The following is a 23,482-nucleotide window of genomic DNA, read 5'->3' as shown; positions in this document are numbered from 1 at the left end:
GGGCTGGAGAAGCAGTGGTGACATGCCAGGTCTGGTGCCCCCTAGCCGGAGCCTGAAGGTTCGATCACCATGGCTGACGCTACCGTTGCTGCCTCCACCACGCCATCGATAAAAAATTGCACGTAGCTGTCGTGAACGGTCACCACACCCCGCTTTACACACCTGTCCTCAGTGACACTCCTGATGAGCGCTAGAGACAGGCATCACCAGCTCCACTTGACACGTAAGCAGCCTGAGGTTCACAGGCTGCCCCTGGCAGACCTGGATTCAGACCAGGGAACACCATGGCACCTTCTTAGCAATAACTCCTCTTCTCCCCAGAAAGAGGGAGCCCTGTGGGGCCCCGAAGGGTTCGGCGGGATCAGAAGCCCCCCTTCCCCTCATGGTGAGTTCTTTTCAACCCCTCTCTGCGCTCGCTCTTCCGAAGACGCTCAGACTCGGGCACGTGGCGCCCGTTTCGGTCATCCCTCACCCGTCTCCTTTCCACTTCAACTGGAAACTCAACAGCTCACTGGCTCTAGATCTCAGCTCTGGCTCTTCATCTGCCTAAAGGGCTCATGGGGTGGCTAATCTGGCTCTTGAATAAAATCTAACACTTACACATTCATGTATCCACTCATTCGTATGACAAAAAAACACACCAAGTACCCCGCCAAATGCCAGGCCCAGCGTGAGAGCTCTGGGGAGAGGCTTGAGAACATTCCACAGGCGGCGACGTGGGCACCCCGATGTGGAAAGGTCTCTGTGGGAGAACGGGGTGCCGGGGGAGGTAAGGGGGGGGTCCAAGAGGTGCTAAGCTGCTCATAGGTGGCAATGACAGGGAGGGAGAAAAAAGCAGCATGTTCTAGCTGGGGTTCGAATCTCAAAAGAGGAATTTCGGCTGGAGGTACAGGCTGAGAGGTCCTATCATGTAATGAATTGGATATGGGTATGGGTGAGGTCACACGGGTGACAGCTCTCAACCAGGGGGGTGAACCTGGCCCAGACTCCTCAGGACACTCTGTGCAGGTTGCCCCAGAGAGTCTGGTCTGCCCCCCATGGAAGGAACCCACCCTTACAACACTCCCATCTCAGCCCGCCAGGAAACACGGGCTAGTTCAAAGCTGAGGGAGAAGTTATTGAGGACAGAACCCCGATCAACTTCAACCGAGAGAACTAGCCCACAGAGGAGGCTGGGGAGCACCTGTCAGAGACCCCAAAGCAGCCAGAGGGAGAGGGATGACTGGTCAAGAGCATGGAAAGCCACTGGCCACGGGGGCCAGGGGAAGACCTCGCTCGGGTCAAAGGAAAGGCACGGCTTTGCTTGTGTGTTCGTCTGGCGTTCACTGAAATGAATTAGTTGAACATATATATAATACATGCTGGTGGGAAGGTGTTCTGGGAGACCCCCAAGACGACCCCTGACTGCCAGTGGTTTGGCAGAGGACTCCCAGCACCCAGCACATACACTTGGGGCTACGATTCACTACAGTGAAAGGGTACCAAGCCATCAGCGCAGGGAACAGATGCATTTGGTGGAGTCTGCCAGGCATGGGCAAAGGCGTGGCCGGCCCCCGCGACTGGGAAAAGGCTGCCCAGGCCCAGGGAAACATTCCTGGGACACCTGGCAGCCCCAGATGAGGTCGGGCCCACATGTTTCTGGAAGCCACATTTTGCAGATTTGAGGAACTTCCCTCCAGCAGCCTCAGCCCCCCGAGACAAAGAAGAGAAGAAACAGAGCTGAATTTGTCTGGGCGTCGGGCTCGCTGTAGAGACAGAGGGGAAGGCACTGGGGCTCTAGAAAGGAGAATGGCGGATGTGATGACTGTGGAATCCACACAGACCTGAGAAGGAAGTGATCACAGAAGGAGGCAGACGGGCCAGCAACTGAACGTAAGGATCTGGACGTAGGCACCTCCCTCCAAAGTAGCAATTCGACTGATTGGGACAATCAGACGGGGGCAGGTACCTAAAAGTCACTTCTGCAGCAATGGCCCCCTAATGCATGAATGCCTTCCACAGCATTGTGGGCAAGTGGGCTGGGTTTCTCTGAGAATACACCTGGCCGCAGGAAACCCACTCCCTTACAAGAAACCCCGTGCATTACCAGACATTTGTAATCAGGTGGAAGCCCTGCCTACTGCCAAGTGATAGGATAATCTCCTTGCTGGAATTCTGGGGGTCTGGTTCTGCCATCCACAGCGACGCCGAGCAAGGATACAGGAGGTGGCGCCATATCTCTGATGCAACCACACTGGCGTGGCAACCCTTGGTTCTTCCCACTGCACAGCTGTCCACCACTCCCAAGATTCAATGACCGTCTGTGTGCCAATGGCTCTAAGAGCTGAAATTCTAGCCTCCCTACAAACTTGACTCATATACCCAGCTGCTTAAAAGATGCCCCCACTGCCATACCCCTGGGCACTCACACTTTGAATGCACGTAAATCTGAACTCCGTGACCTTGCCTCTGTGCACCCAAATCCGCATGGGAAGATGGATCCTATCCAGTTCCCAACAGGGTATCAAATCGACTCTCTGTACTCACACATCCAAATAACCGTCCTGTCTGTTGAAGTTTCCTCCTAACTGGTTCTCAAGTTCATCCCTCAAATCCCCTCCATCCTCACTGCCATGACTCCAGGTGAGGCCACCAGCATTTTTCTCAAAGATGTTCCCTAACTCATCTCCCTTCCGCCATCTTGCCCTCTCCATCCATTTTACTGGTGTGAAAAGGAAAGTGATATTTTTAAAAGGCGAAGTGGGTCACAACACACCACTGCTTAAAACTCATCGGTGGCTCCCACCGCCCTGGGGAAAGAGTCATCAGTTACCCCCCTGAAGCCCACAATCAACACCTGCTGAAAGAAAACAAGAATTGTCATCTATCGATCACCTCCAAAGGTCTGTTTCCTAATGCTTCTATTAATGCAGCCCCAAATAACCGGGTTTTTTTTAATTGCCACAGTTCACTATAGATGCACCTATATAATTCCCCTTGAGATTTTTTTTTTTTTTTTACCGCAAGGGTTTTTTTTTTCCATTAACCTACTGTTGAAACCAGGTTTCCTCCATCTCATACCCAAGCAATTCCCCAATCTAAATACTTGTTGCAGGAGTTTCTTATCAGGACAGAAGGAAGGAAAACCCATTTTCAGGATGAAAAGGGAACATGAACAGCTTCAGCTTCTGCTTTGCTCTCGTTCTGCCCTGGTTCACAGATTAATTTCTGGCCCCGGGATCTGTGGCCAGATAGCAGAGACTTGCACAGAAGAGCCTCCCCCCAGCTCTCAAAAGCCAGCAAGAATCACTCTCTCCACAATCGTCCACTTTACAATGTGTCTAATTATAACTGAATAAATTACTTTTGCCATTCTGCAGAAATACTTAAAATAAATAGCTCTCTTTCCTTGAATTAAAATCATAGTCCTTTGTTCACTGTTTTCTGTTCCATAAAGTGACAGAGCCTGTTGATTAAAGATCATTTATAGGACTTTCTTTTCCATCCATTTTATGATATCACTTTAAAATGCCCCCAAATATTCAACTGCAAGGAGGGATAAGAACTTCTGAAAATTGGCTCTTTGAGACTTCTTGATGAGAAATGAAGTTGTGGATGTAACTCTCAGCAAAAGAACATATATTAGAAAAGTCTATTTTAATAACTGCTTGCTTCTTCATCCTGGATTTTTTTTCTCTACCCAACTTTCTATATTTTTCTTGAGATTACAACATAATCCCTACTGACACTCTAAATATTACCTCTCTGTATTGAATGGATGACACAGAGACAATAAATCACTTTGAGCTAACACAATATGCCAACCAGCCCCAGCTAAGCCAAATATTTGATGAAAGACACACAAACTGAAATTTAGCAAGGCACTAACACTCTGCAAATTATGTCCTGAATATCAACCACCTCTAGACCCTCTGCAGTGAAAAAAACAGATATACAAAGGGGGCTATCTGTGAAATCAGAAGACGATCCTGTGTTCAGAGTAACCAGTTCCCAGGACAATACATCTTAAAAAGAGACTAGAGCTAGGCCACCCTCCAAACTTGGGGGATGTCATAACAAAATAAAGACTCCTCAGTTCTCGCGTATGGCACGCACACACGCGTGTGCGCGCGCGCACACACACACACACACACACATACACACACCATGAACCGCTGTGTTCCTGGACCAGTACAGAAATAAGTATGATGATAATTAAAAAGACTATTCAGGGCTGGATTTAGCATGGCGCTAACAAAGCTGACACTTTAACAAAGCATCCCTTTCAAGGCCCTGCACCTGATTTCGTATTTAAAATGTATTCTTTTTCTTAAAGCAGCACGGCAAGTTGCATCTGCACCTAGGAAACCTCCCGGGCCTGCCCTGACAATTCCAAGTGCATCCTCGGAAATGCACTCAGCTGTCAACAGGAAGCGACGGTGTTCACCGGCCATCCACAGCCCCTTAACAGGAGCACAGAGCCTCCTTGGCCAGCACCCTGGAGCCTCCCAGAGCAGCCCCGCAGAACCTCTCGCTCCCACCGCAATCCTCGTCATCTTCCACCGGAAACACTCATCCCAGCTTTACTCAGGCGAAGCACACTCTGCCTCATGTCACCCCTCTGGACCCTTCTCTGCCTTCAGAACCCCCTGAAGGAGCACGAGCTCCGAGGAACCTGTCCTGGGGCCCCCAGATGAAACTGACCACATCTCCTCTGTGCCCACCAGCTCAGAGCTCAGTAACGATCCTGCGTCTCGATTCTGGTTCTTCCACGTACCAGAAACCCTCTGCACCTCAGCGTCCTCACCAGCGAAGTGACAGACGATAGTGACCCCCTCACAGAATGGACATGAAGATAAACCTCGTTGCACAATAGAAACTCAGTCAGTGCCGGTTCTGTCATTGTCATCATCATCATCATCTCACTCTCCACATCCCAAGTGAGAAACCCCACAACAATTCATTCGACCGCCCCTTAGACGGCAGAGGAGGAAGCCTGTGCACAGAGCCTGGTGCTCCCTAAACGTTTGCTGCACACACGAAGGAACTAAGTGATATTTATATTCCGTCCAACAGAGGTAGGATCCAATAATGCAGCCCACAGTCTCTTGTTTGCTAACATTTTAAGTCTACATAGGAGAATCTGATGAAAAGTCAAAGACGACGGGAGGCGCGGGGAGCAAAGCCACGTTGTGTTACCTTTCTCCACGTATTCCTGAGAGGCTTCCTCCTCCACGTGCGCCTGCAGAGCCCAAAGCAGCTGGCTGTCTACCAAACACCCCCCCAGAGCAGCAGCAGCCCTCTCCTCCTGTCTGCGGACAGACCGCCAAGGGGCCGTCAGGCGCAAGGGAATCTGGTCAAAGCCAAAGCCAGACCACGGCACTCGGCACTCGCACTTGGCAATAAGCACACACACCATTCGGATTCGGCCGGTCCTGTGGGATGAGACACCACGAATAACTCCGTAACCCAGGAGAGGAGCATAGAGGCACAAAGGGTCTCCCCGCGCTAAGCAAGGGCTCTTTCTGTGGTAGCTGCAGAGAAGATGTGATCAAAGTTCACGCATGAGACCTCGACACACACCACTGACACTGGCGCACCTCCAGGCTGGGAGGTGTGAGCCGCCTCCATGTTTAACCTTGTCTCCTGTCACACCCCCACACCGACCCCCACACTCACCTCTACCACGGTGCCGGCAGTTCTTAGAAGGCACCTCGCCCACCCTCATCTCACTGCCCTGGCACAGCTGTCACCCCTGCCTGGAAAGCATGCTCACCAACCCTCCACCCCATCCCCGGGGCAAAAGGCATGCATCCCAGTAATTTTATCTGCTCCTGCCAAACCCACCACCCTCTGGACCCCTCTGTTCCAGCGTCCCCTGGTTCTTGTCACATGGCTCTCAGCGCAGTCCGTACCACGCCATACTTGTGTATGTGCCTTTCACCCAGCAGACCAGACTACAGGCACATGGAACAGGAAACGGGCACTTGAACCCCGCAAGCCCAGCGTCCAGCACAGCAACTGATGCACAGGGCAGGCACTTTAGACTCAACTGAGGCACCAGGGGTTCAGTGAATACTCCCCGCCAAGATCAGAGGCTTAAATTATGTTCCGCATAACATACCCCCCCCCCCAAGTCTCTTAAAAGGATGCGCATTTCCAACCAATAGATCAGATCTAGCCTGGCTACTGTTTTGCAGAAGAAATAAAGAATAGGTGGGTTGGTGGGTTTTTTTGTTTTTGGGGTTTGGGGTTTTTTTTTAATGTGTAACAAAGTGAAAGGGCAAGGGTAACTCCAAGAGATTTGGCCTGAGCGACCAAAAGGACAGAGCAAGCATTTAGAGGTATTTTTTTTCTTTTTTTTTATTATTAATTTTAATGCGGTGACATTGATAAATCAGGGTACATATGTTCAGAGAAAACATCTCCAGATTATTCTGACATTTGATTATGTTGCATACCCCTCACAGGTTGGTGTTTTCAAGAAGAAATTGCCCAGAGCTGACTGACCCACTGGGGGCTCAGGTGCAGCGGCGGTATAGAGTTAGCATGCCTCAGAAATGGACGGTCTGCTACCTTTCTCATGGGCCAAAGAAAAATAAATACGGCAGCGGGGGTGAAGAAGTAGATGAGTTTCACTCTCTCCTCCACAATTGCAAAACATCAGTATCGTCGGCTCGAGAAATCTTTCAAGGGCCTGAGGTAGGTCAGGGTTTGTTTGTTTTTTTAAGATTTTATTTATTCATTTTAGAGAGTAGAGGAGAAAGAGAGAGAGAGAGAGAAGGGGAGAAGAGCAGAAAGCATCAACTCCCATATGTGCCTGGACCAGGCAAGCCCAGGGTTTCGAAGCAAGGACCTCAGCATTCCAGGTCGACGCTTTATTCACTGCGCCACCACAGGTCAGGACTTTTTTTTCTTTTTAATGTCTGTGTGATATTATTTCTTCTGCAAGACAAATTAATGCCATCAAGTAAACTGGAGGAAAGGGTAAAAGAATCTTGATTTGTGTTCGCCTGGAACGCAGTTGGCTTTAATTGCTTTCTCGGGTAATTACAGATATTACCGACATAAGTACAAATAATACACGTATTTGGTTTGTGCACAGAATGGTGTATAATTTTTAAATGTGGTCCATTTCTTTCTCCCCAAGATCCCCTTGTGAAGGAAACGATTTGTCTTTCCTAAAAATATGCCTCTGTGCATTACATTTTAATAAAGTAAAAATTAGTAAATATTTGCCTTTCTTTTGTATCTCAGCAAAATAAATTTTGTCATGAAGTCAGGTTTGAAAAGGCTCATTATATGCCTGGAGGGAAAAAAAATGCTTCCTCTAGACAAAGTCTCCCCATTGGAGGAAAGCCAGCCAAACATCATCATTATCTAAACAGGCTTCTGTAGAGGACCTACTCTGTGCAAGGCATGGTCCCGGGAGCACGGGTGACAGTCTGGACTAGAGGGAAATAACGTCTCCATGAGCTGGGGAAGCCCAGCCCATTCCGAGTGCAAGACCAAGGCTCTGTCCCTCCTCCCGACCCGTTGTGCATCCTTGAGCAAGTGATCACACCCCACAGAGCCCCAGTAAACCCCACTGGGCAGTGTGAGGATTGAATGAGATAATGTACATCCAAGTCCCTCACACAGCCTCACGTGGGCAGTACACACATCGAGCCGCAGATGGCTCCTGCTCCATCAGCACACATCGTACCCTTCCCTTACTGCTGTTGAATTTTAACTTTCAAGATCACTGCACAGCATCTCTTAACCCTGGGGTCTCTTCTCCCTGCTAGACTAGGCAAGGTCCCAGCAATGCCCTGCCATCCCCACTGGACCCCCAAATCTCAGCAGCAAGGTCCACAGCACATAGTGGGTACTAATAAATATAAGGTCTACCAGAAAGTTTTGTCCGTTTCTATCACAAGTTTCGACACATAAGCACGTTTATTTGGCGCATGTGTGCCTCTCTATTTTTATCACTTAATGTATACATACTGATGTAGCAAATTAACTAAAACAAAGTTGATTCACATTAGTCTTATGTGTGAAGCGACAGTGTACCCATGGCTACTGATAAAGTTCATTTACGCCACTGAATTGTATACAAATTTCAACAAGGAAGAAATGCTACAGAAGCATGTAGAAATTTATTGAAAGTGTTTGGTGAAGGTACAGTTTCTGAAAGGACATGCAGAAGATGGTTCGAAAAATTCGAAACAGGTGATTTTGACCTTTCCGATAAGCCACATTCTGGGTGACCATCTTTGAGACTTGTTTGGAGGTTCTAGCAGGGGAGCGCAGCTACTCGTATACCCTTGACCGAAGAACGGTCCTCTCCTCTAGCGGGGAAGGTCGTCCTCTTCGACCGAGCGCGCAGCTTCGGGAGGGACGCACATGGAGCGGTGAGGGAGGAAGGGGACACCCGCCTAGCCAGCCAGATCAGCCGAATCAACCCTGGCGATCAATGGGGTGACAGATGTCGCAGCCAGATCGCCCTCACATCCCTGGGTGACCATCTTTGATCGATGACGATGTTGTTAAGACCATGTTGGAGCAAGATCCTTTTCTGACAACATCGGAGATCGCAGAAAGGCTTAATTCAGCTCAGCAAACCATTTCAGACCATATTCGGAAGATATATTTTGGTGTGGAAATATATTATTTAATAAAGTTTACTGATGGTAAGAAAAATTTGTATTTTGTTTTATTCCAAAAACGGACAGAACTTTCCGGTAGACCTTATATTTAATACATTATAGGGTCTTATATTTCCTGCACCCCCCTCTTTCTCTGTCAATTAACAGGATGTTCCTCAGGAGAATATTTCCCAGAAGAGACCACATAATCAATTGCCCCTGTAACCTCAAAAATCATATCTATAATAAAATCTGCTCAAGTGACAAGTAGAAGATATAAAAAAAAATGGCCCTTTCCCCAAGTTCTTAATTACAGATGATACCTCAAACTTCTCCTAAGCTCTGGAAATGTCCCATTGGACATCCTGTACTTGGCATTCAATTCCAAAACCTGAAATGGAGATTGAATTATTTAAACACTTCCCTATATTTTACTTAAAAATAAAAGTAAAAATCATCCCCTAGTTTAATCCCTCTGCCAGGTTTTATCAACTCCCTACTTCTCTCTTATGCTATTGTGTACTGGCCAAAAGAAGTTAAGGGAAGGCTCACAGTTGTTAAAATCCCACTGGCAAATACAGGAACACAGAGTATACAAAGAAATCAACTGCCATCAGATATATAATGACAGAAGAGACACACAGAGAGAATGGCCCCCGGACGACTTCTCTTCAGGAGGCTAAGCTTCTTGAGGTTGAAACTACCTGTCTTGAGACGGGAGAGCAACGTGGGCAGTGTGACTGAAATGTTCTTTAAAATGTCTCTCCGTGTGTTGGTATCTATTTAGTTACTTTTCTCATCCACAATGAATACTATGTCCAGAGGCAGAAGGAGGACTGCCTTTCCCCTTGGTCTCTCCTCACTGGCCAAGTCTGGGTCACATGCCCATGTATTCACCAACCACTGTGCCCAAAGCACAAGGCATGTGCTAAATGGTTTTAGAACCCGGGCCTAAGCCAATCACTGTGCCCGGGAAAGCGGGCTTAGCCCTGATTGGCTAAGATCGGTTCACAGCTTTGGAATAGGGATAGGGCTGTTGGAAGTGAGATCCACTCCAAGGGAAAGAGAATAAAAATGTAGGTGCAACGAGAAGGAGGAAAAGGAGAAGAAATATTGAGCAGGCATCACCAGGACGGGCTCCTGCTCCGGTCCACACCCTACAGTAAGGCTCCTAGGACGGTGTCCTATGTTCTCTTTTCCCTCGGCACCTGCTCCCTCATAAAGTAACGTCACACCCACTCCTTATCATATATGCACACGGCTGCTTTCATCTCAAATTCACAAATCTCACTCTGAGCTATTCTAGACTCTCCTCGCTTATATCCCTGATCCTGGGCTTGTCCTTTTCAGTTCATCCAGCCAGGAGAGTAATCATTTTAAGAAGCACATTGAACTGTGTCAGCCTCCTACTTAGAACCTGTCAGTGGCTTCCCGCTGTCCTCAGAACTCCTCAGTGTCACCCCGCGGTAGGGCCCTAGGTGAGCTGGCCCGGCCTGGATGTCAGCCTCTCTTCCCACCATACCCCCTTCATGCCCTCTGACCAGCCTCATAGTGCTCCCAGAATCGGCACTTGATTTATGCTGACCCAGAATTCTGCATCTTGATTTAGTTCACACATCTAATCCCTTCTCCCTTCACAATGCCCAACTCTTATTTCTACTTCAAGACCCGTATCATCTAAACCACCTGACCCCCAATAGAGCTGAGGAAGCACAGTAATCCTTCCAGAATGAGGTGGCTTGTGGAGAAACTCCTGGAGATGATGCTACCTCCCCCAGCAAGAGAACTGCAGGAACAAAGTGAACGGCTCCATTTGCGTCAGGCACGAAGCCTACACACAACGCAACTCAGAATCAAGTGCTGCTGACCCAGAGGGTCCTCAGCAACACCCATTCTGCAGTTGAGGACACTGAGACCCAAGTTAGGAGAATGATTTCCCGGGAAGCTAATCACAGAACAGAAGTGAAATCCTGGGCTCTACACTCAAGGAGATCAAATGATAGATGGGTGGAGAGATAAACAGATGGACAGATGGCTGGATGGTAGGGAGGGATAGAGAGACAGACACAGAGAGAGAGAAAAAAACTTGCTAGTATCTCACTATAAAAAGGTGAATCAGAACAAAGTCTTACCCCCAAGCTGTTCCTTTCCACAGTTCCACCTGTGCCCTGAGACCCCACCCAGCCACCTTAAACATTTCTGCCATCGTTTTTTACAGAAAGAGAGAATGAATGACTGGCTCAAACCCAGAGCCAACTTGAGTGAAGAAGGACGGCTTACCACCCAGAAGACCAGATTCTTATCAGTCCCTGATCACCCAATGGAGAAAGCTGCTACAGCAGGATTATTGTATCTGGAATGATCAGGAGACACCAGCTTCAGTGGCTTCCCTGCCTGGCTTGTAATGGGGACTCCTTGTTGACACCTTTGAGGTTGAAAGGGGTACATCTACACAGCAGCTCTTGGCCGGGATTCACGCAGAGGCGGTAGGCTGGGTGAATGAATCAATTACCAGAAATCCCTTGCCCCTTTATTCATGCATTCAACACCTATTTATTGAAGGCCTACAGTAGGCTAGGCACCACGCGAAGGCATTGCAACACAGCAATAAAAAAGTCACAAATCCCAGCCGTCTCGGGGGTGGGCCACGAAAACATACAATGAACAAGAAATGTGGTAAGTACACTGTATAGATGCAGCATGCCAGGGGGGGAAAAAGTAAGTGGAGACCAACCTAACGCCCCTCCTTAGCTCGCCCAGAGCCATCCTGTGGGTGGGAGGGAGCAGGCACTTAGCAACACTACAGGAACTGCTCGGGGGAGGTGTCACTCATTTACCGAGGACAGCCAGTCCTGCCTTATTCCAGTTGGAGCCCAGCTGATGTCTACTAGTGACTTAGTGACACCTTCTCCAAAACATCCTGTTTTGGGTGATAAATTCTACAGTCATCTTACTAAGAAGTACGCTAAGACTCCAAGGAGGCAAGGGAATTAGCCCAACAGGTATCTGGAGGAGGAAGAACAAGCAGAGCAAAGACCCCAAGCAGGAGTGTCCAAGGAAGAGCAAAGGGAGGGGGGCCAGGGCACCGAGACAGTCGGGGGACATGAGGTCTCAGCAGTCCTGAGGGTCCTTCCCAGAAGGACTGTGGCTTTACCGAGAGGTATGGGGAGCCATGAGAGGGTTCTGAGCAGAGGCAGGGTGTGATCCAATTCTTATCTTAAATGAACCACTCCGACTGCCATCTTGAGGGTTGGTCCCGGCAAGACAAAGGCAGAGGAAGGAAGACTGATGAGGAAATTCTCAAACTAACCCCAGAGGGGAAAGAGGGTGTCCTGGCCGGGTGATGGTGGTGGAGGTGGTGAGAAAAGAAATCCTGGCGGCTCTGTTAAGGGTATGATTCTTTTAGCTGTGCAACCTTGGACAAGTCACTCAACCTCTCTGAACCTCAGTTTCCTCACATGTACATGGCAAGAATACTTACCGAATAGGTTTTATATTGAGTGACAAAGTCCATCTAAACAGCTTAGCACAGCACCTGGGACACAGGAAGTGCTCAATCAATAGCAGCAATAATTATGTTGATAGATACTGTTATTAGCAGGAGTCTGTGACTTAGCTTGGGTTCCTCCTGAGGCAGTTTTTTGAGACCATGATTAGAGAACAGATAGTTTACTTGGAAAGTGATCCTAGGACACACGGGTTAAGGAGAGGGGAAGTTAGAAATGGAAGGAAAGATGCCAACAGAGGATACATTATCAAGCAAGTGACCACTGTGGGCAACGGGACCTTAATCCCGTGGGGGCACTCGGGAGTCCAGTGTAAAACACGTGACCTCCAGTTATCCCGGCTGGGGGTGAGGGGGCTGAGGTATTTAAACATCAACTCCCATCAGTCAGTGGGTGAGAGCTGCTCGCAAGGATGGAGTAGGAGACATTAACATCTGGGAGAAGGACCCCAGGATGTGGACAAGACTGCTACAGCATTATCATTATACAGCTTAGCCCAGAACACTGGGGCAATCCACCCAACTTCCCTGAGCCTCAATTTTTTATCAATAAAAATGGGAGTAATAATATCTGCCTCTCAGAGTTGGTTTGAGGATTTTTGCAAAATAATGCTTGTAAATGCCCCTGGTGTGACGTCTGGTACATATAGACTGTTTCCTTCCTGTCCTTCTTCTCCCCGTTACACCCTTCGCACGTAAAGAGAAAGCCTTCCTCCTAGACCGCTCAAGCCGTCTCGAAAGGGCGTTTTCGGTTTTATGGCACTGTCTCCAGCTGCAGGGCACGCCCTCCCTACAATGAACTCTCTGACATAGATAAAGGTCTTCCTAAATGTTCCCTTCTGGATGGAGGAAGTGAACTGCTCTGAGAGTGATCACGGCGATTCATGTCCCCGAGGTACGTTTAACTTCTGTCGCTGCCCCCCACTGCCCCCCAATCACCAAAGCAAGCTGAGGAAGACAGAGTGGTTGGCAATCGGATTACACGCAGCGCCCCATAGGTACTCTGCTGCACGGCTGAAAGGAACGCTGGCAAGTTGACCCAAAAAGGAGCCAATCCTTCCCGCTCGCCCCCCCCCAAAAAAAGTCCAATCTTGAAAGGGCCACCCGCAGGAAGCAGGCCTGCCCCGTGCAACCCGCCTGCCCAGGCAGCGGAGCAGGACGTGGGCCCCCAGAGACAAGTGCTCATGTGTCAGGGGGAAGCCACCGGCATACCAACGAGCAGGGAGGTCTCCGTGCCAGGAAACCCCCACAATGGCTATTTGTTCAAGATTCTGGGAAAACCAAATGCCAACGGAGGCCTCACGGAGGCAGCCAACAGCCAGAATAAACCTGAAAGGAGTTAGCCACACTTGAGGCTGATCGGGGCTGATTATCAACAATGCAAATCCGTCCAGCTGACAGATCACCGCTCTCTGTTTAGAGTTAGCGGCAGTCCCAAAGGGTAGCATCCCACTGCCCTCGACGTTCATGGGATACCGCAATCTGGCTGATGAAAAAATAAAATCAGGTGGTCTCCACATACAGGACCGCATTAAGGACCCCCAAGCACGGCATCTGATTGACGTTTCTTACGGCCCCCGACACGAGCATCCGCGTCCCCATTTCACAGGTTACAGAACTGAAACTCAAAGGCCTTAGCAATCATTTGATCAGGGCGGTAAAGCCAGTCAACAGGAGGGCCAGGTAAGCCCACTGTTACTCATGTGTCAAGTCTGCTGTCAAGAATCGTTTTTAAAAAATCTATAGTGTTTTCACGTTCAGAATTTCACATAATACAAAACGTACTTACTGCGTTTAGAAGCCCCTGGTTCCCTGCGGGGTGGGAGGAGGCGTAATGCCCGGGAAGAGGCATGAGAGAGCTTTGAGACTCTGGTCCTGGTCTCCTTCCTAGACTCCAGGACGGTCTCAGGACAGCATCGTCTCGTGATGATACTTCATCAAGGTGGACACTCAGTGACCTAATGAGCTTCCTCTTCTGTACGTTATACAAGTGCAGGGGTCAGAAAATCAGGGTCTGTAGGCCAGCTGCCTGTTTTGTGTAAATGAAGTTGTACTGGAAGAGACCCACGTCCATTCATTGACACACTATGTCTGATTATTTGACCCTTTGTAGAAAAAAAGTGGCTGAGCCCTGTGTACACTACACACAAAACCCTGAACTTCACACGGGCACACCGTCGATCTATCTTTCCGCTTGTGTCTTCCCGAGCCAGTCGTGTAAATGAGTTTGCGGGCTTTATGAGCATACCAAATGACAGGAAGGGACAGAGAGCTTAATGTTACCCTGACCTGACATGGTCACTAAAGAATGTAAATGTCAGCTTATAAAAACGCACGTAATCCAATCAGAATGCAAGTAAGGAAACCAGAATAAATGGAAGAAGAAGAACAAGACTGGAGGCCTGACCTGTGGTGGCGCAGTGGATAAAGCGTCGACCTGGAAATGCTGAGGTCGCCGGTTCAAAACCCTGGGCTTGCCTGGTCAAGGCACATATGGGAGTTGATGCTTCCAGCTCCTCCCCCCTGTCTCTCTCTCCTCTCTGTCTCTCTCCCTCTCTCTCTCCTCTCTAAAATGAATAAATAAATAAATAAATAAAAATTAAAAAAAAAAAAAGAATAAGGGTAGATAGAGTCTTTAAAAAAAAAAAAAAAAAAAGAACAAGACTGGAGGGAAAACCACCCACTGTGACATCTTAGATAATGACTACAATCGGGCTGCAAACTTGACCCAGTTTCCTGAACACCCAAGCAACAAGGGTGAGGCAGGAGGCACGAATGTCAGGAAACCACCTGGGATTTACAGATTTCCCCTGCACAGTCCAGAGGGCGTCTCAGCCCACGCATGCAACCAAAAGCTGACTGTTCTTGATTTCAGAAAATAAATAAAAATGCTTTTACTCCATTTTTCCTGAAAAAAAAAAAAACCTCATTTTTTTTGCTCTGATTGGCCAAAATAAAAATTAAAAAAAAGAAAACTCTCAGGAGCCTAATTTTTGCCAACTGCCATGTGGCACTGCCCGTTCCCATCTGGGCGGGCTGGCAAAGCACTGAGCGAGCAGAGCAGAGGGTCCCCAGGAGGGTCCTCGGATCATGGCTCCCTCGCCGTGACCTACTTCGGATGAGAGTAACATTTCAGAGTATAACTGTATTTTATGGGTCATAAATATCGCACAGATGTTCCTTATTTACACAGACTCGGTAGATTATCATGGTGACATTACCATCCTAATATGGGGATGCCTGCCTTCAAAACTCGAGGGCAGGAAGCAGGGAAATGTAATTAAACAAGCACGGTACACATTTGGGGGGCTTTGTTCAGTGAAACAAAACCACAACCATACCTGAACAGCTACCTGTTACTCAGTTTCACTCCACAACCGACACTTGATGGCAAGAGTTAAAATGTTCACAATGTGTCGGTGGCTAGAGTAATAAATGAAAGGGGGGTTCCAGTAGTGACAGGTAGCAGTGAATGTATGCTTACTACGTCTGTGCTCTATGTATTAACTACCCGACTTAATTCTCAGAACCACCTTATGCGGTAGGTTTTATAATTATGCCCTTTTTTAAAAAAATTTGAATTTGGTAGAGTTTTTTTTATTTTAATGGGGTGACATTGATAAATCAGGGTACATATGTTCAGAGAAAACATCTCTAGGTTATTTTGACATTTGATTATGCTGCATTCCCATCACCCAAAGTCCAATTGTCTTCCGTCACTTTCTAACTGATTTTCTTTGTGCCTCTCCCCTCCCCCAAACCACTCCCTTTCCCCCCCCACCCATAACCCCCACACTCTTGTCCATGTCTCTGAGTCTCATTTTTATGTCCCACCTATGTATGGAATCATATCATTCTTAGTTTTTTTCTGATTTATTTCGCTCAGTATAATGTTATCAAGGTCCATCCATATTGTTGTAAATGATCCGATGTCATCATTTCTTATGGCTGAGTAGTATTCCACAGTATATATGTCCCAAAGCTTTTTAATCCACTCGTCCACTGATGGACACTTGGGCTGTTTCCAGATCTTCGCTATTGTGAACAATGCTGCCATAAACATTTGGAAAATTATAAAACATTGATAAAAGAAATCAGGGAAGATACAAACAAGTGGAAGCATATACCATGCTCATGGTTAGGAAGAATAAACATCATTAAAATGTCTATATTACCCAAAGCAATTTATAAATGCAATGCAATACCAATTAAAATACCAATGACATACTTCAAAGATATAGAACACATATGCCAAAAATAATATGGAACCAAAAGAGAACGTGAATAGCCTCAGCAATCTTGAAAAGGAAGAATAAAGTGGGAGGTATCACACTTCCTGATATCAAGTTATACTACAAGGCCATTGTACTCAAAACAGCCTGGTACTGGCATAAGAACAGGCATATAGATCAATGGAACAGACTGAGAACCCAGAAATAAACCCACACTTTTATGGACAACTGATATTTGAAACAAAGGAGGTAAGAGCATACATTGGAGTAAAGACAGCCTCTTCAACAAATGGTGTTGGGAAAATTGGACAGCTACCTGCAAAAAATTGAAACTAGACCACCAACTTACACCATTCACAAAAATAAACTCAAAATGTATAAAAGACTTAAATGTAAGCCGTAAAACCATAAGCATCTTAGAAGAAAACATAGACAGTAAGCTCTCTGACATCTCTTGCAGCAATATATTTGCCGATTTATCTCCACGGGCAAGTGAAATAAAAGACAGGATAAACAAATGGGACTGTATCAAACTAAAAAGCTTCTGTACCGCTAAAGACAATAAGAATTGTCTACAATGGGAGAATATATTTGACAATACGTCTGATAAGGGGTTAATAACCAAAATTTATAAAGAACTTGTAAAACTCAATACCAGGAAGACAAACAATCCAATCAAAAAATGGGCGAAAGAAATGAATAGACACTTCTCCAATAGATGGCCAATAGGCCATATGAAAAAATGCTCAACATCACTAATCATTAGAGAAATGCAAATTAAACCACAATGAGATATCATCTCACACCAGTCAGAATGGCGCTCATCAACAAAACAACACAGAATAAGTGCTGGTGAGGATGTGGAGAAAAGGGAACCCTCCTGCACTGCTGGTGGGAATGCAGACTAGTGCAGCCACTGTGGAAAACAGTATGGAGATTCCTCAAAAAATTAAAAATCGAACTGCCTTTTGACCCAGCTATACCACTTTTAGGAATATACCCCAAGAACACCATAGCACTGTTTGAAAAGAAGAAATTATGCCCTTTTAACAGATGGCAAAACTGAGGTCAAGCTAGACTCAGCTCACTTCCCAGAGTCTGACACATTGTAGTTGGCAAAACCGGTGTCTGACTGCAAAGCCCTTGCTCTGTGAACAAATACACAAACAGCAAGAAGAGCGACAGCTTTCTGCAGAAGCAAACGCTAGTCTGTGTTGCCCTACCCTGAGTCACTGAAGCACACAACTAGCAATGCCCAAAACTATCTCAGGGACCCCTCGCATCTACAGCATCGCCTCCCTGCAGAGAGGTCTGATCCAAGCCTTTAGATCAGGTCATAAAGCTGCTTCTCACCCCTCCCCAACCCTCCCGCCATATCACCGTGGCCTCCGGTGGCTCCTACTCACCAAAGGGCTTGGCTTTTCATGATGACCTGCTGAACACTGGCTCTGCCCAGGCAGCTCTCCCATGCCCTCACCTGGTTCAGTACTCTATAGCCGGTCATCACTGTCTTCCAGAACCATCCCTGGCTCTAGCAAGTGAGCTGTCCCCCAGGCTGCCCCTTGCAGCCATGTCTCATGACCACCATATGGTGACTGCCAACACGCCCATCTGCTTCCTCAAACCAGATAGCGAGCTCCTTGAGGACAGGAAGGGTCTTTCGTGCCTCCCCTGCAGGTGTGAACTCCACTAGGTGACCCGGAGAGGGAACTGAGTGAACACTCGTGGACCATGGGACTGGCTAAGGAGAGTGGAGACCCGTCTTGGGCAGCAGCGAAGACGCTCTGCCAAGAACCTCAGCGTGCCTACTGAGATTGGCATGAAACGGTACCCTCTTAGCTTCTTAGCAGCTTTTGAGTCTCCAAAATGGACATCTATGGTTAACATGGAGATGGACAGAGCGCCTGCTTCTAAACAGGCCACTCTAGCACACAAATCACATCTGCCCTTGAGCACATCAGTGTTTGCCTGGTCCACACTGTGCCGCCGTGCGCGGTGAGGAACAGGCGGCCTGTGTAAGGCGGTAGCCAGTTCTCCCATGTCATACGGACAGTTCTGTGGCTCCTGCACCAGTCTGGTGTCCTCAGGGGGGAAAAGCCATCCAAGGATGTCCACCCACAGCATATCTGTCTCACCTGTGTGCGTCCTGGTGCGTGTATAAAATGGAGGAAGAGAGAAGGAGGAAGAAACTAACCTATTCCACGACTTTAGAAAATACGTTTCCCAAAATCGGTGGCAGGTTGAAAGTTTGAAATTTGAAATATACAGATCCTTACATACTCTAAGAGTGTGACAGAGAAGGGTGACTTTTGGGGAAGAGTTTTAAAAATCAGGAAATTTTAATTATGATGTAAATGTTTCATTTCCTTACTCTTCCAAGTGTGGTACAGTGAACATCTGATTATTCAGGATCACTTAAAATGTTACAGAATAAATTGAATTCAAACAATAACTTAAATTTTGTGATGTCTTATTTAAATTCCAGTTGTCTCCTTTTGTACAAAGGAGAAAATGAGTTTTTGTTGGAGAGAAGGACGGACCAGCACCGACTGGGAGGGTAGAGCTGCAGACCATTCATCCATGCAGTCTGTCAACAAACGTTTAGAAAGCACCCAATATGTGCCAGGTGCTTCCTAGGGAGTGAGCAGGACATAACTGCTCCCTCCGAGAGCCTGTACTCAAATAGGAAATACAAACTAATAAGTAAAGAAATAAATACTTTGAGTTCTTCACACTGTTAACATAGCAACACATTTGAGCTCAAGTGGGCAGTGAGTGAAGGAGTGATATCTGAGCAGAGGTCAAAAAGAAGCAGCATTCCTAGCAGTGAGAACAGCAAGTGCAAAGGTCCTGAGGTGGGCACAGGTTTTCACTGTTCAAGAAGGGGGGGAAAAGGCCAATGTGTCTAGATCAGAAGTCAGCAAACCATTTTTGTAAAGGTCCAGACAGTGATTACTTTAGCCTTTGCAGGGTATGTGGTTTCCATGGCAACTATAGTAGTCTCCCCTTCTCCACAGGGGATACATCTCAAGACCTGCAGTGGATGCCTGAAACCTCAAATAGCATACTATACCATGGTGTTTTTTTCTATACAGACATATCCATGATCAAGTTTAACTTTTAAATTAGCCATAGTAAGAAATTAACAACAATGATAATAAAATACAATTTTAATACATATAGTAATAAAAATTATGTAAACAATTTGGGGGCCATTATTAAGTAAAATAAGGGTTACTGAAAAAAAAAAACACTGCAATAACTCGACAGTTGATCTGATCACGTTGACAGCTGCTAAGTGACCAATGGGCAGGGAGCATCCACAGAGTGGATACACCGGACAAAGCATCGATCCACATCCAGGGTGGGAAGGAACAGAATGGCATGAGATCTCAACAGAACTCCTCAGAAAGGCACACGATTTAAAACTCACGAATTGTTTGTTCCTGAAATTTTCCACTGAATATTTTTAGACCGCGGTTGACCACGGGGAAAACAAAACCTCAGCTAAGGGGAGGGGGGGGGGGGCGGCCGTACTCAGTTCCACCGTTTATACAGCGTGAAAGCAGCCGAGACACGACGCCAACGGACAGACCCGGCTGCGTGCGTTCCACCATAACTGGAGACACTGAAATCCGAACTCCGTAGCATCTTCACGTGTCAGAAACGACTGTTCTTTAGCCTACCCACTATTTAAAGATACGAAAAGCACTCTCAGTTCGCCGGCCACCCAAACACAGGTGGTCACGGGCTAGACGCAGTCAAGCAGCAGGCAGGGGAGAGGGGGAGGGGGAGGAGGATGTCATCAGGAACCTGATCTCACAGGCAGGAAGCAGCCGTTTGGGGGCTGGGGCTTTATGTATTCCAAATGCAAGTGGGGCAATCCGAAAGGGAGAAGGGATGTGTCTGATTTATGTTTTTTAAAAATTGCTTTGGCAGGTGCGCGGCGATTCTGATGGTGTCATCAACTTTCTTGGAAAAATGCGTCGATAGGAGGCAGAGCGCCACGGGCGCCTTGATTAAAGAGTCTGGAGAGAACCGTCTCCCCATCAAGAGCTCTGCGGATCGGCTGATTTCTCTCCGCATTTGAATCACTGAAGGTTTTGTTGTTGTTGTTGTTGTTGTTGTCTTTAATGTTGATTCTCAACCCATAATTTTAAAGATTTCCCCATTTTCCTCTCTCGCTAAACACGGCCTTTGGAGACCGAGGTCCAAGGACGCGTCCCCGGCAGTTCGCGCCTGTTCCTTCCGTTCCTTTCCTTTCACAGTGGAGATCATCGGACTGGTGACAGGTCGGAGCTGAACCGTCAACACGGCACACCTCACGGGTGCCGTCTCTGCCCCCAACGTTTGTATTACCAAGAGTTCCGGCATTTTCACATTTCCGTTTGCCACACGTTTTTAGAATATAAGAGAAAACTGAAAACAAACAAACAAAAAAGTGCAATCACAGTGATGATGACCCAGGAGGTCAGAGAGAAAAACTGGCCTCATGATCGGCAGACATCAGAGTACGGTGGCTTCATTTTTCTCCCCGTAATTCTAACTTACGTGAAAGGAAAAGCTGCCAAGAGACGGGGCCCTCGTAGGCTTTGTCGTGTGTCTCTGGCCGCTCTCTCCACATCCTGACCGCCAACACCCCCTCCGGAGCCTGGTCTGACCTTTCTAGCTGTTCACAGGCTGTACCTGACATCTCGATACTCAACGTGGCCCGGTGGCCCAGCATGCCAGCTGCCCCCAGCCCCCTGCAGAGAGCAGGTGCCCCCACGTTAGTCAACCCAGCACAGCCTCTATTCTCGAAGCCTTCTGCTCAAAGTCCAAGGGCTCTCGACCCTTGGGAGCTCGGACCAGATTCAGGCTTGTTTCTAAGTCTTGGCTCCCTCATCTGCCTACTCCTCAGGGTCATCGTGAGGATGAAAGCAAATCACGTGTTGCAAACCCTCTGCAAGGCAGTTGATAAGTCAGTCGGGGTAAACAGGTAACCAGATCAAATTCTATCAGGACTTTCCATCCCTCTCTTTCGGTCTTTTAGTTAAATCTCAATCTCCCCCATCCTCATAGAAACAAAGTTCTTTGGCCCTGGCCGGTTGGCTCAGTGATAGAGCGTCAGCCTGGCGTGCAGGAGTCCCAGGTTTGATTCCCGGCCAGGGCACACAGGAGAAGCGCCCATCTGCTTCTCCACCCCTCCCCCTCTCCTTCCTCTCTGTCTCTCTCTTCCCTTCCCGCAGCCAAGGCTCCATTGGAGCAAAGTTGGCCCAGGCACTGAGAATGGCTCTATGGCCTCTGCCTCAGGCACTAGAGTGGCTCTGGTCGCAACAGAGCGACGCCCCAGATGAACAGAGCATCGCCCCCTGGTGGGCGTGCCGGGTGGATCCCGGTCGGGCGCATGCGGGAATCTGTCTGACTGCCTCCCCGTCTCCAACTTCAGAAAAATACAAAAAAAAAAAAAAAAAGAAAAGAAACAAAGTTCTTTGTGGCAAGACTCTGAAGAATACAAGAGAAAAAGGGGTGAGGTTCTGAGATGGGGGGTCTGGTGGCAGGCAGACATGGAGACGGTCCCCAATGATCCTCACCTCCCAGCACATGTGCCCTTAGAAAATCCCCTCCCTTGAATGTGGACTGGACTAGTGACTACTTTCTAATCAACCAGAACATGCTCAAGCATATATAACTATATATACATGTATATGTGTCGTTTCTGTGATTAGGTAAGTAAAACTGTAGTTTCTGTCTTGCTGGCAGACTCTCTCCCCATGTTCAGGAGATGCAGCAAGCCAGTGTTGGAAAAGCCCACGTGACAAGAAACTGAGAGTCGCCTTTGGCCAAGAGCCACAAGGAAGTAAGACCCTCAATCTGGCTACCTGCAAGGCACTGAATGTTGCCAACAACCATGAGCCTGGAAACAGACCCTTCCCCAATCAAGCCTTCAGATGCAACCACAGCCCGGGGTCGACACCTAGACTGCCGCCTCGTGAGAGACCCTGAGCCAGAGGGTCTCTGCCGTGCCTGGATTCCTGTCCCACAGAAACGCTAAGAAAATAAATGTTTTCAGCAGCTTACGTGCTTAAGTAAGTGGCTAACTTTGCGGTGAATTTTTAGGGAGCCACAATAAATGAACACAACGTCTGCTCCGATGTGAATTTCTCAGGTCGCCCTAATCCAGCGGCCGCGTGAGGAGCAGCCAGCTCTCCTCCACACACCTGATGCTAAGCTTTCACAAATTTGAAAGAATAGATTAGACATTGATTTCTTTCAAAGAACCGCATTATGGAAACCCATCTTGATCCCTTTTCTCCAACAAAGGGACATCAATTGCCAAATCTTCCCTCTTTCACACAAGTGACAAAGAAGGAAGTCACACCATGGCAGGGCCATCTCCACATCTAGGAGGTGGGGAGAAGAGCCCTCTGCCTGGCCAGTGTCCCACCGGGAATGCAGTGAGATGGCTCTGAGCCACGGCTGCCCCATCCATTTGGACAGGACATCCAGGCACCTGAGGAAACCAGAGGTGGGCTAGCCTTCAGCAGCTATTACGTCACCATTTGCTATCAAATCTCTATTCCACAGCAAACCCCTCCCCCCCGTGCTAGTGAGTTTCTCTTGGCAAAGGAGAGTTATTTTTTTTTTCTCCTTTTTCTTTTTTATCCTTCCGAAGCTGGAAATGGGGAGAGACAGTCAGACAGACTCCCGCATGCACCCGACAGGGATCCACCCGGCACGCCCACCAGGGGCAACGCTCTGCCCACCAGGGGGTGATGCTCTGCCCCTCTGGGGCATCGCTCTGTTGCAACCAGAGCCACTCCAGCGCCTGGGGAAGAGACCAAGGAGCCATCCTCAGCGCCCGGGCCATCCTTGTTCCAATGGAGCCTTGGCTGCGGGAGGGGAAGAGAGAGACAGAGAAGAAGAAAGGGGGGTGGAGAAGCAGATGGGCGCTTCTCCTATGTGCCCTGGCCGGGAATCGAACCCGGGACCCCTTGCACGTCAGGCCGACGCTCTACTGCTGAGCCAACCGCCCAGGGCCAGGAGAGTTATGTTTAACAAAAGGCCTGAGGCTGGAAACCCGCTCCCCCTGAAGAGTCGGGGGAAGGAAAACCAGAGGAGCCACGGGAAGGCGAGGAGCGGCAGGCTCCTCAGAG

At 48.1% G+C, this 23,482-nt stretch overlaps 1 protein-coding gene and 1 pseudogene across 13 annotated transcripts in view; both read right to left on the bottom strand.

Annotated features, from left to right (window-relative positions):
- The window catches only part of LOC136308404 (HAUS augmin-like complex subunit 2), a 31,385-nt pseudogene extending 25,987 nt beyond the window's left edge, over positions 1–5,398 (bottom strand).
- The window catches only part of PTPRT (protein tyrosine phosphatase receptor type T), a 956,692-nt gene that overhangs the window by 915,776 nt on the left and 17,434 nt on the right, over positions 1–23,482 (bottom strand). The window lies entirely within an intron of this gene.

Source organism: Saccopteryx bilineata, chromosome 6, assembly GCF_036850765.1.
Source record: "Saccopteryx bilineata isolate mSacBil1 chromosome 6, mSacBil1_pri_phased_curated, whole genome shotgun sequence".
Taxonomy (NCBI): Eukaryota; Metazoa; Chordata; class Mammalia; order Chiroptera; family Emballonuridae; genus Saccopteryx; species Saccopteryx bilineata.
This window is presented reverse-complemented; position numbering and strand designations above follow the sequence as displayed.